The sequence below is a fragment of the Bos javanicus genome, chromosome 26, assembly GCF_032452875.1.
Source record: "Bos javanicus breed banteng chromosome 26, ARS-OSU_banteng_1.0, whole genome shotgun sequence".
Taxonomy (NCBI): domain Eukaryota; kingdom Metazoa; phylum Chordata; class Mammalia; order Artiodactyla; family Bovidae; genus Bos; species Bos javanicus.
Genome location: NC_083893.1, coordinates 29856583 through 29874985, shown reverse-complemented (window position 1 = coordinate 29874985; position 18403 = coordinate 29856583). Strand labels below are relative to the sequence as shown.

General features: G+C 45.1%; 1 non-coding gene across 1 annotated transcript; it reads right to left on the bottom strand.

The window, feature by feature from the left end:
* Positions 1 to 17579: 17579 nt before the first annotated feature.
* TRNAG-UCC (transfer RNA glycine (anticodon UCC)) lies at positions 17580 to 17652 on the bottom strand. Its single transcript has one exon. It is a non-coding gene; the product is annotated as a tRNA-Gly (tRNA).
* Between the last annotated feature and the right edge of the window lie 751 nt (positions 17653 to 18403).

Sequence of the window (18403 nt, the reverse complement as noted above, 5' to 3'; positions counted from 1 at the left end):
CTTCGTCTCCGCTGTTTCTGTCGTCCTGGCACCGTATACTCTACTGTGTGTGGGGTAGGCTCCTCTTTAGGGCACATGTTCTAGGTCGGGGGCGGGGGTGCCTTTTGGGGAGACATCCCTGGCCTCCCTCTATCTCTTCTGACTTAATTTTCAGCTTCTTTTTCTTTTCTCTAAAAGCCCAATGTTTTTGTTGAGTATTTTTATTTTCCTTCCTTGCCTCTGGTTTTAAAATGTCATTGATATACCAAAAAAAAAAAACCCAACAAAAAATCATGTCTACAGTGACAGCCTTCTGTGATCCAGTCTACAGTGGACAGTTTGGAAGTCCCATTGTCTCACTGTTTGTAGGAAGTGGTCTTTGGCTGGTGCCTGCGACTTCCTGTCCTTGGGCCTTCCCTGGACTTGCACACGTGGGGCAGCCTGAAGGGCTGGCAGAGCTTATGATTCTGAGGCCTCAGACTGTGAGGACTGGGTTGGTAAAATGAACCCCTCAGCCCTTAGCCGGGATATCCGAGGTGTGGTCTACGCTGTCTACTGGGGTTTCTCAGCGGGACTGAGCCCTTCTTGCTGACGTGGGATCTTGTTCAGTGACGCACCCTTTATTTTCTTCCTTCCCTCCTGGGACTCATTTTCCTTTTCTCCCCCCAGTGTTTCCTGGAGTCATCTCCCAAGAGGCCATTTCCATGCAAATCCTTGTCTTTGGGTCTGCTTCTTTAGGAACCCAAGACATACCCTGTACGTATAACCACTATTTGCAGCATATTTTTTGCCAGTTTCTTTCTTTGTATTTAGTATTCAGTAGTATGTAGAATGTGTGTGCACAGATAAAAGAATATTTTTGCACACATGCACATCATGTACAGACATCGGGCCATTCTATACATATGCAATTTCCTTTTTTAACTTCGCAATATATCCAAGTTATTTTTCCATATTGGTACACATAGATCCAGTTGTTTTTAATGACTGTAGACTATTCTGTTGCATGGCTGTATCTTTTTAAAACCAGTCTCATTGAATCTTAAATTACATCTTTGATTTGGGCGGTAAATCAAATCATCTTTGATTTGTGAGAGGTAAGTAGAAGCATATGTTGGCTTTTCACCAAAGCATGGCTGGCACGGGCCAGTGCCCATTACTTTCTCCAGCTGGGGAGCAGAAAACAAACTAATCTGTATTTACTAGGGCTTCCCTGGTGGCTCAGATGGTAAAGAATCTGCCTGCAATGCAGGAGACCCAGGTTCCATCCCTGGGTTGGGAAGATCCCCTGGAGAAGGGAATGGCTACCAACTCCTGTACTCTTGCCTGAAGAATTCCATGGACAGAGGAGCCTGGTGGGCTACAGTTCGTGGGGTCACAAAGAGTTGGACACGACTGAGCAACTAACACATTCACTTCAATCTGTATTGAACCAGGGTGGCAGCAAAGCAAACTTGACTGAGAGGGTGAACCTAAATTGCCAGAATACCTACGAATGGACTTGTCAACGTTTACACCACCCCTCCTGCCTTCTTTCCTCTCAAGGATCATTGATTCCAATTTGCTGTGTGGGAGGAAGCAAGATAGACAGCCAGTTCTCGGGCTATATTTGTAACAAAGCTAGGAAAACACAGAAGCATTGCCACACAGTGACAGGATATATTTTGATCAGCCAGAGATCAATCCTTGAATGCCTTTGGTTCACTCTTGCTCATATTTCTAATATGTTCCATAAGATTAGACTTAAAACAGGCATTTTCCCTCTGATGATAGAACTTACTAATCACCCTCTCATCCACCTAAAAGTTGGAGCCCCACCCCTACCCCCTTGAGGACCCAGACCATCTTCTCCTCTGTGACATGTGAAACTTAGCCTTTCTCAGGAAATGGGAGCTGTGAACTGCAGCTGTTTTGGAGTTTAAACAGACTGTAACTCAAGTGTGACGGCAACTCCACTGTTCGTTCACCAGGCTGTTAAGCCTGTCACTTCCCAAGGCAGCCTCAGAGCAGAGTTTGATTTAATTGGCTCAAGCCCAAGAAACAAAAATTCCCTGGTGCCAAGAGCTTCCTGCCCGGACCTGTGTGTCTTGGCATGAAGTTCAAGAGACATAAACTAGGCAAGATGGCCCCAAAAAGACCGAGGACCAAAATAAAACTGTGATGTGCAAGAGCTCAGAGGAGACGATGGGGAGTTAAAAATGAGGATCAAATGAATCACTGTTCTTCACTTTAAATGATAAACAAAAGTTTGGCTGCAAAGCAGGCATTGTGCTAAATTTGTGGAAGAATTTCAGGGAAGCTGCTCTTCTGTGTCTTTGTCTTGTTTCCTTTACTGTCTCTTGAAGTTTTAGGTACAAGATGGGATTCAAAAATGGCTATGATACGGGGCCTCTGCTGTGAATAGCCCAGAGGCTGCCTTTTGAAAGCTTGCTCACCCTCTGGTTAAAAATCCATCTGGGGGGCTTCCCTGGCGGCCCAGTGGTTAGGCATCTGCCCACCAGTGCCAGGGACATGGGTTTGATCCCTGGTCCAGAAAGATCCCACATGCCGTGGAGGAACTAAGCTCCTGCACAACTATTGATCTCGTGCGCCCTAGAGTCTGTGCCCTGCAACAAAGGAAGCCACCGCAGTGAGAAGCCTGAGCATCACGACGAAGACCCGGTTCAGCCAAAAAAAAAAAAAAAAATCTGTGTTGCTTATGCTGTGAGGGGGGCCCGCCCCACCATCCTCACTCTCAGCACCTATCCAGCCTAAAGGCCGGTGCCAGCATTTAGCCACCCTGCAGTAACAACCATTTATTGTCAGGTTGGAGCAGGTATTCATGTACTCACAAGCTGAGAGCGAGGGCTTGCCCTTGGTTTTTCCTGGCAGCTGGGGATTTATACCAACAATGACACAAAGACTCACAGGCTGCCTTTGGTGACACCTTTCAGCTTGAGCCCTGCTGGCTCCTAGGGAGAGACAGAAGCGGGGAGTCAGAGGGCTGGGAGAAGACAGGAGGGGTGCTTGGCAATTTTAATGCCAGTACTGTGGTGGCTGGTTCCTGAAAGCAGATGGAGTGCAAAGAATGAGAAACTCATAGGATCAGAATTTGAAAACAAAAATATAGATTCTGGCAAGGTGATGGCTGTTGTGTCAGAGGTTTTGAATCTCTTCAAATCATTCCCTAAAAACACAGAGAAGCCGGGATAGCACACTAAAACTCGTGGATGAGATTTATACCAAGTATATGGGACATGTATCCCCACAAACTTAAAAAAAAATTTTTTTTAATTGTAGTAAAAGTCATATTATTAAACAGTTTTAAGCATATTTTACTGTACATTTCAGTGGCACTAAGTCTATTCACATTGTTGTGCAACTGTCAACAATCATCCACGTCCTGAATTTTTCACCTTCTTAAACTGAGTCAGTGCAGGGTAGCCAGTGTGTTGTCAGCAGCTGTGCAGAAGGACACCGAAGGAAATTATGAAGGGGTGCTCGATGGACTCGAGAACCCCAAAATAACCATCAGAAAAATTATTCTACCTTAAAGGAAAATGAATTCTTTAGTAGTCAAATGAATGATCCAGTCACACAGTAGAAAATATATGAGATTGTCATTAGCTTTTGCAGCAACATTTTGGAGAAGAAGAAATGGAGTAACACAGGGCTGTGGTTACAGGGTGTTTGTCATTGTTTATTAAGCCTCAAATTTCTTTCATGTGTTTTGTATCTGCTGATTTAGCAATAATTATGTTAAAACCTAACAGTGACCAGGTGGGTAAAATTAGAGCTAATGGGTTGGACCATGATGGTAGGGGTGGGGAGATGCAGATGCCTCTGTAACTGCACACATTTAGGGAAGGAAGTTCTCCTTGAATCGATCTTGATGGAAGATTCCATCACAGACACCATCGTCTCACCAGACAGTTATTTTTTGAGACCTGGGAACACTGGGATTTTCTTACTTTTTTTAGTTTCATGTTTGTCCATTTGCCTCCATGGCTCCTTCAGGGGCGGGGAGGAGATGAGTTTTTCTTTTGAGGTTTCTCCATAGGGTGCATGTTGAATGGATGCTGGTATGCTGCTGCTGCTGCTAAGTCACTTCAGTCGTGTCCGACTCTGTGCGACCCCATAGACGGCAGCCCACCAGGCTCCCCCATCCCTGGGATTCTCCAGGCAAGAACACTGGAGTGGGTTGCCATTTCCTTTTCAAATGCATGAAAGTAAAAAGTGAAAGTGAAGTCGCTCAGTCATGTCCAACTGTTAGCAACCCCATGGACTGCAGCCTACCAGGCTCCTCTGTCCATGGGATTTTCCAGGCAAGAGTACTGGAGTGGGGTGCCATTGCCTTCTCTGGATGCTGGTACAGACAGGCTCAACTGCACCACAAATGGTATGTTTATAGCAGCCCGGACCATTTTCTTACCTTCTGCCCCAGAAGTCAGTGCAATGTCCTTTTTTTTTTTTTTTTTAAACCTGAGTGCCTGTCACAAGGCACTGCCATCTCTTCAAAGTCCTGCTTTGGCTCTGAGGGCCTGAGGACACAGCCCCTGGCCCATCCTCCTCTTCCCTGAAACCCTGGGCTGAGGACTATCAGACTTGAATTGATGCTTTCTTGCTCTGTTTTCTGGTCCTGTCCTGTGAGTGGGTTACAGACTTTTCCCTTGCCTGAAGAAACCTCATCTAGTCTTTCTTCAGAATCCCTTGGACTGCAAGGAAATCAAACCGGTCAATCCTAAAGGAAATCAATGCTGAATATTCATTGGAAGGACTGATGCTGAAGCTGAAGCTCCAATACTTAGGCCGCCTGAAGCGAAGAGCCAACTTGTTGGAAAAGATCCTGATGCTGGGAAAGACTGAAGGCAGGAGAAGAAGGGGATGGCAGAGGATGAGATGGCTAGATAGTATCACTGACTCAGTGGACATGAGTCTGAGCAAACTCCAGGAGATAGTGAAGGACAGGGGAGTCTGGAGTGCGGCAGTTCATGGGGTCACAAAGAGTTGGACACGACTTAACGACTGAACAGGAATGAAAAGATGCTCTATCCCAAACATTTTGTCTGGGAAATGAAGAATAATCATGAGATATTATTTCATAAATACCACATTGACATAACTGAGGCTTCCCTGGTGGCTCAGACGGTAATGCGTCTGCCTACAATGCGGGAGACCCTGGTTCAGTCCCTGGGTTGGGAAGATCCCCTGGAGAAGGAAATGGTAACCCATTCCAGTACTCTTGCCTGGAAAATTCCATGGACTGAGGAGCCTGGTAGCTACAGTCCATGGGGTCGCAAAGAGACACGACCGAGCAACTTCACTTCACTTACATTGACATAAAATTTTAGATATGATAGTTCCAACATATTGGTAAGATGTTGAAAACTGGTACCTTTATGTACTGCTTAGAGGAGATGGACTTGGTATAAAAGCTGAGGAGAGTATGGTTTATATAGTGAATCCTAAAGGAAATCAGTCCCGGATATTCATTGGAAGGACTGATGCGAAGCTGAAACTCCCAATACTTTGGCCACCTGATGCTAAGAGCCAACTCATTGGAAAAGACCCTGATGCTGGGAAAGATTGAAGGTAGGAGGAGAAGGGGACGACAGGATGAGATGGTTGGATGGCATCACTGACTCAATGGTCATGAGTTTGATCAACTTTGGGAGTTGGTAATGGACAGGGAAGCCTGGTGTGCTGCAGTCTATGGGTTCGCAAAGAGTTGGACATGACTGAGCAACTGAACTGAACTGACTGAAGTTGTTAAAATATAAAACAACAGCATGAAGGACTAAGAAAGAAATGGAGGCATACTGTTTCAAAGTTCTTATAAGGACTGACATGAATTTGAGTGAACTCCAGGAGATAGTGAAGGACAGGGAGGCCTGGGGTTGCTGCAGTCCATCGGGTTGCAAAGAATTGGACATGACTTATCAACTGAACAGCAGTCTTTTTTAAAAAGAGAATTTGAAGCTATTGTTTATGGGTCACTGTGTGGACCCACTACATGGAGGCTACAAATCCCTCCCCCGATTTCTGTCTCCTTTCGAGAAAAGTCGGACGTTTTAGTTCTGCAGTTTCCCAGGCACAGCTGAAAATCTGTGGACTTCTCTCCTTTCAGAATCAGTCATCAGAGGGGGTTCCAATCAGAAAGCTGAGACTTGAAACTCTGCCCAGTACATCACAGGGCCCAGAACCCTGGAACTCAGACCAGCAGGGCCCACCATCCTGGCCCAGTCAAATTTCAAGCCAACATAATTTAAAGAGAGAATTTGCTAAGCAGAGACAAACCCCAATATACCAACCATTAAACAAAACAAAAACCAACCAAACTTCCAGGACACTATTACAAAATAGATACGCAAACATCATCTCAGAATAGAGGACAGTTAACGTAAACACATTTTAACTCATGGTAAAACTTATGATATTGGCTTCACTTTTTTTTTTTTTTTTCATTTTGGGGGATTGTTTCGTTGCAAACATCCTTATTACACACAGAACCATGGAAGATGCTAAATGGAAGAAACCAGGCACAAAATAGGGCACCCCCCAGGAGTCACATAGAGAAAGGATGAGCACAGGTGAGGCTCCCTCCAGGAGACACAGGTAAGGCTGGTCTATGTGGCCAGCGGTCAGGATCTGGTTACCTGGCCTTGGGGGTAAGTAACTGGAAGGGAGCATGAAAGGCTCTAAAGCTGCTGGTGATGCTCTGCTTCCTCATCTGGGTGCTGGTTTCATAGCATGTCCAATTTGTGAAAATCCAGAGAACTCTGTACTTATAAAACTTGTACTTTTCTGTATGTCTTATACAGGAATTAAGTGTTAAAAACACATGCTTCATCATTGCCTACCCTGAGTCTTTAGTTCTTTGGGACCCACTGATCAAGTTCAACCTCCATGTTTGATAGAGGAGGAAACGGAGCTCCTGAGAAGGGAGGCACCCATTCTGGGTGACAAAGCAAGTCACTGGCCAAAGTGAGTCTGCAGCTTGAAGCTTAGCTCCGGGACCCCTCGCTGCTTCCGGCTTCCTTGTTTTTCAGGAACCATGGAGCTGAAGGCTGCGCTAGTGCAGGAAGGGTCCTGGCTCTCTGGGGTGGTGGGTGGGGCTCAAGGAAGGTGAAGAGGCTCACCTGGTGGGGCTCAGTTGATGGTTGAAGTGTGGAGTGGGTGTTGCTGATACCCTCACCACGGGAGCTGTCCTTAACCCTAGGCTCTTCAATTCCCCTGCTGAAGAGCTGTCTGCTTCCATCGGCAAGTCTTTTGCTCACAGCAGCTTCATTTTATTTATTTCTTAAGAGAAGAAACTTCTCCTTTTCAAGGCAAATTCTTTGCCCACTTATACACTTGAGGGTATTATTAATTTATAATAATCAAATTGTTATTGAATTATTGTGTATTTGCATGTTTTATCTCTTTCCCCCCATAGAGTCGTATCCTTCTGACTACAAATATATCGGGTATTTTTCTCTCTAACAAACAACCCCTTTCCTGGTCCTGATGAATGAATCAGTATGTACGTGGGAAGTGCCTGTGCTGGGCCCTGCACAAGGACAGGATGGACAGTGTCCCCGGTTACAGACGGCAGGTCCTGCTGCCTCGCAAGTTATTTTCAGTGTTTTCAGACTCTGAGGTCGCTGCAGCCCTCTGCGCTCTTTCCGGCTCCTCATGCCCCTATTTCTCTTCCACTCACTGTTAACTGACTCCACCCTCACTACCATTTTGCTTTGTTGTTTAATTAATTTGTTTTTTAAAGCCAGCGTCCTTTGAGCCAGATGAACACACGCGTAGGTTGCCTGGGACGGTCCCCTCTCGCCCGCGTTCTCGTAGCACGGTTAGGACTAGCGCCCCGTGTCGCCCTCGCGGCAGCGCTCTGACGTGGGTGCTGAGCTCTCTGGCCACACTGCCTCTTGGTAGTCGTGTACAGTGGCCTCTTTTGCTCATTTGTGTTAACTTTGTGTCAGTTTTGGCCAAGTGTTGATTAAGAGCTCAGGCTTTGATAAAAAACAGGTGTGACTTTAAATCCCAGAACCTCATCTATACACAAACCCTGAGCTTCAGTGTTTTTATCAGAAATCAGAGGAACAAGAGTTACCTACTTCATAGGGCAGCTGCTGGCTTCAGAGAGGGAAGTGCTTAAAGTAGCTGGTGTGGCTCTGGGCATGAGGTAAGTGCTTGATAAGTAGCTTCCTGAAGCTCCCTCCTCCCTCGACGCCTGGACTCCCCAGGGGCTCCTCCAGCTCTCTGATGCTTTCTAGGTTCTTCTCTGGCTTTTCAGCCTCTCCTGCCCTAACTTGCTTGAGTTCTCAGCATCCCAATTTCTGTGATTCAGTCCAGTCTTGTTATGAAGAGTGTTGGCTGTGGCAACAGATGTTCCAGTTTGAATTCTAGTGGCGTTTCACCAGCTGAGTGTGCTCGGGCACGTTGTTTAACCTCTTGGTGTCTCAGTGACCACGCCTGTGAAATGGGCAGCCTCCCTCTAGTGGGTAGTGAGGATCCTGTGGGCTGAGACTTGCGCCGAGTGCCTACCACTAGTGAACATCCCATCAGTGCTGTGCTAGTCCCAGCCTCTCAGGGGTCCCGATGGTTCCCTCCTCTCCCTTACCCCATCTTATCCATTCTGCTCCTGGGGCCCCCCAAAACCCTCTCCTCTCCCTTCCCACTGCTCCTGCCCTAACTGTTCCAGAGCCTTGTTTCTTCTTGACCTATTCATACCTGTATCTCTGCTGCAAGTCCCCTCCCTTTCCAGTCCTTTTTCCATGTGAATAGCAATTGAATATTTTCTGAAGCACATTTCCGATTGCATCACTCTTCCGCTCTAAAACCTCCTACGGTCCACAGACTAGATCTCAAATCTCCAGTGTAGCTGTTTTGGCTTCACCACCTGGACCCCACCTGCCTAACCAACTTCATTCCACTGCTGTGCCCTGCCTGTGCCGGATGAACCAGCTCAATGGACTTGATCTTTCTCTCTCACATCCTCCCTGTGATACCCACCTCAGAGATTTGTCCCCGCTGGCCTCTGAGACACCCATACCCTCCCAGATGCCCAACTTCTACCATCCTTCAAAGCCCAGAGGAAACGTCACCCTCTCCTTGTAGCCTGCCTGGATTATTATTATAACCCAAAGTGGAAGTTTTCTCTAGAACTCCGAATCTCTCCGATGGCTACTGCACTTCTTACTCTGCATTTTGTCTGAATATAATTTATCCACAACAGGTCACCTGCCACTGTTCCTGTGTCTTCTTATCTCCTGCCTGTAGTCATTAGCCCTGCTGTCTCCCTCGGCATGTCCAGGACAGAAGCGGTTTAATGCCACTATGTGCAGGGCCTGTGTGCAGGCTCCAGGGTCGGTGCTGTGAAGACCATCCAAGTCTCTCTGCCGCAAGGGGACAGAAAGCTGTTGGGGAAAGAACACGTGCACCTGTGTGCATGTATGTGCACCACACACACACACACACACACACGACTTAAGAACATTCTCAGAGAAGCCCATCACATACTCTTGGGCAGCTGAGGCAGCACCCAAGAGAACTGATGAGTTCTGAGAGGCCGCAGAGTGGGAAAGGCTTACCTCGTGGGTAACCAGGAGCCTCTGCGGAACAGAGGGTTTGCACAGAGACCAGAGGCAGGGACATGGGGGACTGGCTGGCAGGAAGTGGGACCCTGGGAGGGGGCAGTTGGATCTGTTTCCTCATTGGTCGGAGGGACAATTCCCGTCCCAGCTATGAGACCTCTCTGAGTCTCTGTTTCCTTATCTGCCTACATCATGGCCTAGTGGCCACAATCACAGGCTTGCTTGTCAGAGTGACTTGGGTTTAAATCCTGGATCCTCCTCATTATTGACTGAGTGACTTTGGAAAAGTCATGTGAGCCTCAGTTTTCTAAGCCTGCCAGGATGGTAGGAGGCTGAATGACACAGTGAACTGGAGTGCCAGGTGATCATATAAATGCTCAGTTCAGCCGAGGATGCTATTCCAGAGCTGCAAGCTCTTTGCCATCTCTGGGGGATGTTGCAAGCTAGGCTCTGTAAGGGCTGGGCATGCAGTGCTTAATTAAATCACAAGTTACATCCCAAAGCAAGATAGGTCTAACATTAAGTGATGCAAGATGCCAGGATGTATGAGCATTATAGACACAATTATGATGAAGGTCCTCATTCTTACAGGGTTTGTAGACTGATTAGGGAGATAAAGCCACCTTGAGCCAGCCTGTTGAGCACCTTGATGTAGCGGTCAGAGAAGGCAGACCAAGAAGGTGAAGCAGCTGGAAAACCTGCCTTAGAAAAGTTTTAGCAAGAGGTCTGGGTAAGTAGTGGGGGGTTGTTCAGAACTCTGGGAAATTCAACGGAGAATTTTTATTATCAGATATGTACCTAGGCAGAGTCTTTGATGGGGTAGCCCTTAAATGTTACGAGCAATGGAAAGAGTCTTAGCTGTTCAGATTTTCAGTCACAAGGCAGAATGGACTCTGATGACTGTAGGAAAGAGCTAGAGCCTAGCTTTGTTTGTCAGCTAAGATGTATCTAGAGAAGACCGTATTTCAGAATGGAAATCAAATTCTGGTGGGGAAGAACTGTCTTTTAAGGGAAGCTTGTTTGCACTGACACAATCACTTGAGAGCATCAGTTTGAGTCTTTGTATCCAGAATTTACTGAAGCGTAGAATGAATACACTATACATCATCTGCCTTAGGCACTGCATTGTAAATATTTCACGGCTTTAAATATATGCCGTGATTAGGTGTGTGTTTTGGTAGTTAAATGAATACGGGCTTAAAGCAATGAAATGAAAATATTTCAAGTTCAGCATATTTTCATCTGAGGGCTTTAAGAATACATCATAGAAAAAATTCTATCTTCAAACCTGAGGTTCTCCTGGCGCTTCCCTTGTTGTCCAGTGACTAAGACTCCATGCTCCCAAAGCAGGGGGCTCAGGGTTCAGTCCCTGGTCAAGAAACTCAACTAAATTGCAACTCATGCTGCAATTAACTCTGGGCACAGCCAAAAAAGAAGAAAAGCTGAGTTTCTCCTGGTGATAGCACAACTGATGGCTGAAAGATCCTGGGTCTTGGACTTTAGGTTCTTATTTTTCTTTTATAAAAGAAAATTCCCTAAAATGTTCTCAGCTATTTTACAAATTTGTTTCATATTAGCTAATATTACTCCAAAAGCCAGTTTTAAAATAAATTAACCAATAAAGATGGAAGACAAGGTTTAAGTGTTGAAGTGGCTTTGAAATAAAATGAAAAAACCAAATAATGTTCAACAAATCTTTTTGAGCACATACTATATATTGAGCTGTTTATTATCCAATTTGAGATGACACTTAGCAGCTCCTGGTACCTCAGAGATCGGGTTTAGATGGATTTGAATCCCTAAATTCATGGCCTGTGAAAGTCCGTATTCCTCTAGCCTTAAAGGAATGTACCATTTAAGAGGGGAAATAAGGCAGGTTCAGGAATAAAGGAGAGGAAGTCAAGTCTGTAGAGGAGAGAGAGGCAAGTGTTTAGGAGAAAGAGAGAAATTGTTACAGTTGGAAGAATCAGAGAACACTTGGAACAATGGAGATGGGTTTGGATGAACAAAAGGATACACCTTTGGACCGAGGGTTTAGTGTGAGCAAGGGCGTGGCAGAGGGTACGCGTAGGCAGGTGCGTTAAGGGAAGAGTGAAGCTTAGACTCGGGATGCAAGAGAAGGCCAGACTGGGGGCATTTGGGAAGTTAAGGACTTTATCTTTTAACCTGTAGTCCGAGAAGAAATTATCCAGATGTCCTGTTCATATCCTCTGATATTAAAGACATTCATAGATGATTTGAGCACCTATTTTCAATTCTTTTGTGCAAATACCCAGAAGTGGGCAAATTCCCTTCATCCTGATCTGATGGACAATCCCATTCCATTTTCACAGTTTGGTCCGATGTCCTTCCTGAGCAACTCAAAAGCACCATTTCCCTGTTTGGCTTGAATGTTCCCTTTAAATAAGACTCATCTTCTCTTTGTTGAGAGGCAGTGTGGGATGGGATTAAGAGACACGTGATTAGGAGCCAGGAGACCTGCAGCCCAGGACCAGACCTGTCACTGTTTAGCTACCTGTGTGTCCTTCAGCTTAGCTAAACGTCAGTTCACTTAGCTCAACCCTTTATTCCTCTCAAGGCTGGGATTAGTATCAAGGCCACTGGTGTTTTGGAAAGTATTTCCCAAATATGAACGATTGCTCCATGGAGGTATGTACTAGGGCCTTAAAATTTCAAGCCAGAAAGGGTTTTTAGAGATTAACTGCTGCCAAATGCTGTCATCTCACAGATCTAACTAGTCTCAGAGGGGTGGGCTATTTAGGGGCTGAGATAGGGGTAAACTCCAGATAGTCTGACTCTGAGGTCTGGGCCCCTTCAGCCTCCACACAGTCAGATGTCTTTTGGAGGCTCAATCAAATCCTTTGTCCTTTCTCTTCTTACTGGGAAAAAAACAACAGTGAAAACTGTCCCTCTGTGTTGTTCATTGAGTCACTTTAGCTCAGATTTATCCCCGAAGTCTGGCTGTTTTGTGACCTTTCTTGAATTCCATTCTCCAGGCGTGGGAGGGAAGTCAGTTCTTCCTTAGCGCCCCCACCCCTGCTGAGTATCATTGGGAATTCTCTTATTTGTATTCCTCTCAGAGCCACATTTAATGCACCAAAGCACGTGTTTAAAGCAATAACCAGCCTGAAGTTTATGAAATAAAAGATTGATATCAGCTTCATGAAACTCAGGCAAAAGCAATATCTTTTCTATATCTTGCTATGCCTTTAACTTCAGAAACCTTCATACTTGGTGGCCACTGAAAAATGAAATAGCAATAATAATAATGACAATAATAAAAAAGTGATGTCTTTTAAGAACTACAGTTTTGAGTAATGTTGTCTTTAATTTCTTTATTGATTTAATGACAAGGGAAGATTAGACTTACTGTTTTCTTCAGTTTCCAAGTACATTTCACCTTAAAAGAAAGATCATAGCATGTAGCTTGAAGGTGAACGTTTTGCTTGTCACCTGGCCTATTTATGCAAGGTGGGGGCTCGGGCAGCTGAAATGCATGACTATAGCCACCCTGTTTTCTCATGAGGAAATGGAAAACCAGGAGATAGGAGAAATATTTGCTTTTCTTATGAAATAAATTATTCTGGAAAGTAAGTCAGCTTTATAGCTGTGTTCCCAGAAGGTCATTTCATTTTACAAGGTAGACTATTTATTTGCACATAGAAGGTGCGAGTATAGGTTTTTGGCCTCTATGACGCAACATAATCTGGCTTCATCAAACTTCCCAGGCTTATCTCTTGTTTCTAATCTTTCCAAATCTGATGAGTTGGTTAAACTGGACATTTGTCATTTCCCACGTGATTCTTTTGTAGTTTTATAAGAAGACATTTTTATTTTATGTTGCTTTTTGATTTTCTTTTTCCCCTTCCTGTATCTTTATTTATTTTAATTGAAGTATAATTGATTCAAAAAGCCTCTTGATGAAAGTGAAAGAGGAGAGTGAAAAAGTTGGCTTAAAGCTCAACATTCAGAAAACGAAGATCATGGCATCTGGTCCCACCACTTCATGGGAAATAGATGGGCAAACAGTGGAAACAGTGTCAGACTTTATTTTTCTGGGCTCCAAAATCACTGCAGATGGTGACTGCAGCCATGAAATTAAAAGACGCTTACTCCTTGGAAGGAAAGTTATGACCAACCTAGACAACATATTAAAAAGCAGAGACATTACTTTGCCAACAAAGGTCCGTCTAGTCAAGGCTATGGTTTTTTCCTGTGGTCATGTATGGATGTAAGAGTTGGACTGTGAAGAAGGCTGAGCGCCGAAGAATTGATGCTTTTGAACTGTGGTGTTGTAGAAGACTCTTGAGAGTCCCTTGGACTGCAAGGAGATCCAACCAGTCCATTCTGAAGGAGATCAGCCCAGGGATTTCTTTGGAAGGAATGATGCTAAAGCTGAAACTCCAGTACTTTGGCCACCTCATGCGAAGAGTTGACTCATTGGAAAAGACTCTGATGCTGGGAGGGATTGGGGGCAGGAGGAGAAGGGGATAACAGAGGATGAGATGGCTGGATGGCATCACTGATTTGATGGACATGAGTCTGGGTGAACTCTGGGAGTTGGTGCTGGACAGGGAGGCCTGGCATGCTGAGATTCATGGGGTCGCAAAGAGTCAGACACGACTAAGCGACTGATCTGATCTGATTATATAAATTACAGGAATACAATATAGTGATTTACAATTTTTAAGAGTTATGTTCCATTTATAGTTATGATAAAATATTGGCTATATTCCCTGTATTGTACAATATATCCTTGTAGCTTATTTTATACCTAATAGTTTGTGCTTCTTAATCCCCTACTCCTATAGTGCCCTCCCCCCTCACTGGTAACCGTTAAAAAAAATACAAAAACATAGTGAATGTAACAAAAAAAGAAGTAGACCCACATGATTATTTCCAGTTTTACTTTTATCCAAACACCCTCTGCCCTTTAACTGGAGTGTTTGATCTACGTACTTTCAGCTGGGTTTGAGTCTAGCATCTTACTGTTTGTTTTCTATTTGGGCCATCTCTTCTTTTACCGACTGAGCAACTTCACTTTCGCTTTTCACTTTCATGCATTGGAGAAAGAAATGGCAACCCACTCCAGTGTTCTTGCCTGGAGAATCCCAGGGTGGGCTGCTGTCTATGGGGTTGCACAGAGTCGGACACAACTGGAGCGACTTAGCAGCAGCAGCAGCGTTCTTTTACTCCTTTCCTGCATTCTTTAAGATTAATTGAAAATTACTTAGGGCGTTATTCTATCTCCTGTAATGATTATTTTAAAGCCCTTTCTGCTACTCCCATTATGCCTTTCATTTCTGTATTTGTTTCTATTGATTGATTTCTCTCTTGGAGACGGGTCATGCCAGGCTCCTCTGTCCATGGAATTCTCCAGGCAAGAATACTGGAGTGGGTTGGCATTCCCTTCTCCAGAGGATCTTCCCAATCCAGGGACTGAACCTGAGTTTCCTTTGTCTCCTGCTTTGCAGGCAGATTCTTTACTGTCTGAGGCACCAGGGAAGCCCTGACAAACTTAGACAGTGTATTAAAAAGCAAAGACATCACTCTGCCAACAAAGGTCCGTACAGTCAAAGCTATAGTTTTTCTAGTAGTCATGTATGGATGTGAGACTTGGACGATACAGAAAGTTGAGCACCAAAGAATTGATGCTTCTGAATTGTGGTGCTAGAGAAGACTCTTGGGAGTCCCTTGGACTGCAAGGAGATCAAACCAGTCCATCCTAAAGGAAATCAACCCTGAATATTCTTTGGAAGGACTGAAGCTGCAGCTGAAACTCCAATACTTTGGCCACCTGATGCGAAGAGCTGACTCATTGGAAAAGACCCTGATGCTGGGGAAAATTGAAGGCAGGGAGAAGGAAAAGGGGAATGGCAGAGGATGAGATGGCTAGATAGCATCAGCAACTCAATGAACATAAATTTGAGCAAACTCCAGGAGATAGTGGAAGACAGAGGAGCTTGGCCTGCTACAGTCCATGGGGTCACAAAGAATCAGACAGAACTTAGTGAATGAACAACAGAAATTTCCCAGCATTGCTTGTCTGCGGTTAGGAATAAACAAAGTGATTAAAAACAAAAGAGGAGAGGCAACTAGAACTTCTGCCCAGACTTCAAACAAAGCTTGCTTTTCAAAGGACTTCCTCAGCTTACAACTCTTTTCCTTCTGGCTCAAGCCTCGGCTAGAAACATAGGCAAAGGTGTGTCAGGAGGAAGAATGTTTGATTTCTGAGTGAGCTGCATTCTTTCCCTGGGACCCTAACCCAGTGAGCCTCAGGTACAGGTTGGTGGTTGCAGAAACAACCTGTATATGGAGCTTCAAACTGCAGGGGTGGTGAGTAATGGATCTCTGCTGAGTAAGCAAGGATCAAACCAAATTGTAATGACAATATAAAAAAGAATGCATGTATGTATAAAGGGGGCTTCCCAGGTGGTGCTAGTGGTAAAGAATCAGCCTGCCAATGCAGGAGACTTAAGAGACCCTGGTTTGATCCCTTGGTTGGGAAAATCCCAGGCAGAGGGCACAGCAACCCACTCCATAGACAGAGGCTCCTGGAGGGCTACAGTCCATACGGTCACAAAGAGTTGGACATGACTGAAGTAACTTAGCATGGCATGTATAAAGAATATAACTGAATCACTTTTGTACAGCAGAATTTAACAAAACAACGTACATCAACTGTACGTCAATAACATAAGCTAAAAAAACAAAGAAAATCTAAATGACAATGACTTCCTTGACTAAAGCTCCTAGGATCACAGTCCTTGTGACCACCATCTTCTCCTGAATACACATGCAGAAGCAGCATCCTTTACGCTCATTGCTTCTCACATCTTCAAACTGCAGAATTACAGTGTGACATTTATACCGCAAGTTTAAAAGTCCAGTAACCTTAAAGGTAATTCTTCCATTTGGAAGTTCCTGTCTTCTCTCTCTTGTTTTCCAGTTTAGTAGTTCACAAATAGCGAGCTGAGTCAGGGACAGAGAGCAGGAATAATCTTTCTTTGAAGAGACCACTGGCCTATCTATCTGTCTGTCTATTTATCTATATTGCATGTTTTCTTTCATTCAGTTTGACAACGTTGAACTTTACCTGAGCCCTGGGCTCCTGGAAACGGTGGCAGTTAAGAAGTTCCCCTAACCTTTGCATCCCTATAGTCAGTTTACCACAAAGAATTAGCCTTCTGCACGTGGCTTAGATGAAGCCGACAGTGCACACTTTCCCAGGACTCTCGCCAGACTTGTGGGTGGCTGCCTTATTTACCTGTGACAAGGCCAAGCACAACTCGTGCCCCCTTTGTCTGAGCCTGCTGACAAGGCTGGACACAGCCCCTCCAGCTTCCTGGTCTTTGTCTCATGATTGATCAGCTGAGGTTAGAACCGTTTGTCCCCCGAAACTAGCTAACCACAGAGAAAAACATTTCCTGGTCTGACAACTGATTGAAACTTGCCCTGCTTGCAAAACAACCTGACTGTAAATCGCCTTATCTGTAGCTTATTTATTCTCCTTTGCTTCCCATTAAAGGGAAGCAAAACAACCCCTCTCCCCGCCCCCCGCCGCGGAGACATTCTGATCCTGAGATCTTTTTATTGCAATAGCCTGAACACGATCAGTCTTCATATTCATTTGTTTTCCTCCTTCAGCTTTACTGAGATATGATTGACTGTTTCTTGCCTTTGACAAGCTGCCCAGGCTTTACTGAACCTCTAATATACTTGCGGGGATGGGGGCAGCAGAGATAACTATGATTCTCTTCTCTCAGAGCTCATTATGGAATTGAGAAAAGATCCATAGATCAAAGGAATCCTTGTACCTGGCAGACTGTAAAAAGTGCTCAGCTAGGTGAAGAGTACCCAGATAACGGTACAGATGGAAAGAGGACTTTACCTGGGGAATATGAAATTTAAAATGGGTGTGGAAGAGCAATGGGGCCTCCTGCTAGCTGTACTGAGGCCTGAACTGGGAGAGTTCTCTTTTATTATTATTAATAAAAAGGTTTTTTTTGCCACACCATGTAGCATGTGGAATCTTAGTTCCCTGGCCAGGGATTGAACTCATGTCCTCTGCATTGGAAGTGCAGAGTCTTAACCACTGGACCACCAGGGAAGTCCCTGAGCTGTGTTTGTGTGTGCTAAGTCACTTCAGTTGTGTCCAACTCTTTGTTATCCAATGGACTGTAGCCTGCCAGGCTCCTCTGTCCATGGGATTCTCCAGACAAGAATACTGGAGTGGGTTGCCATGTCCTCCTACCCTGAGCTGGGAGAGTTCTAATTCCACCTTGCATCAGCTTTTCTCAGGTCATCCCAAGTAAACACATGATTGGAGTAAACCTAGTGTCCTTGACACGCAAATATAGCTTCAAAAAAAGTCTTCTGGCTCCTATTGCAACCAGACTTCTTCTTTCCATAGAGCAGATTAGTGGCAGATGCTGTCTGCTTTCAAGAGTCTGAAAGCTACCAGAGTAGGCAGCATGAAACCAGCTGACATGGGGAACATAGAGTCCACCCAGCCTCAGAGAAGCGATAAAGGGACTGAGGGAAGGTAATTTACACAGACCCAGTCTGGTCCTGCTGGAGGAAAGTGGATTGAATGGAATCATCAATTAGTGGTTCATCATGGCTCCAACCTGGCCTTCCCAGGTGGTGGTAGTGGAAAAGAACCCGCCTGCCAATGTAGGAGACATAAGAGACGGTTTCAGTTCCTGGGTCAGGAAGATCTCCTGGAGGAGGGCATGGCAACCCACTCCAGTATTCTTGCCTGGAGAATCCCATGGACAGAGGAGCCTGGTGGGCTACAGTCCATCGGGTCACAGAGCATCAGACATGACAGAAGCAGCTTGGCATGCACGCACGCACAT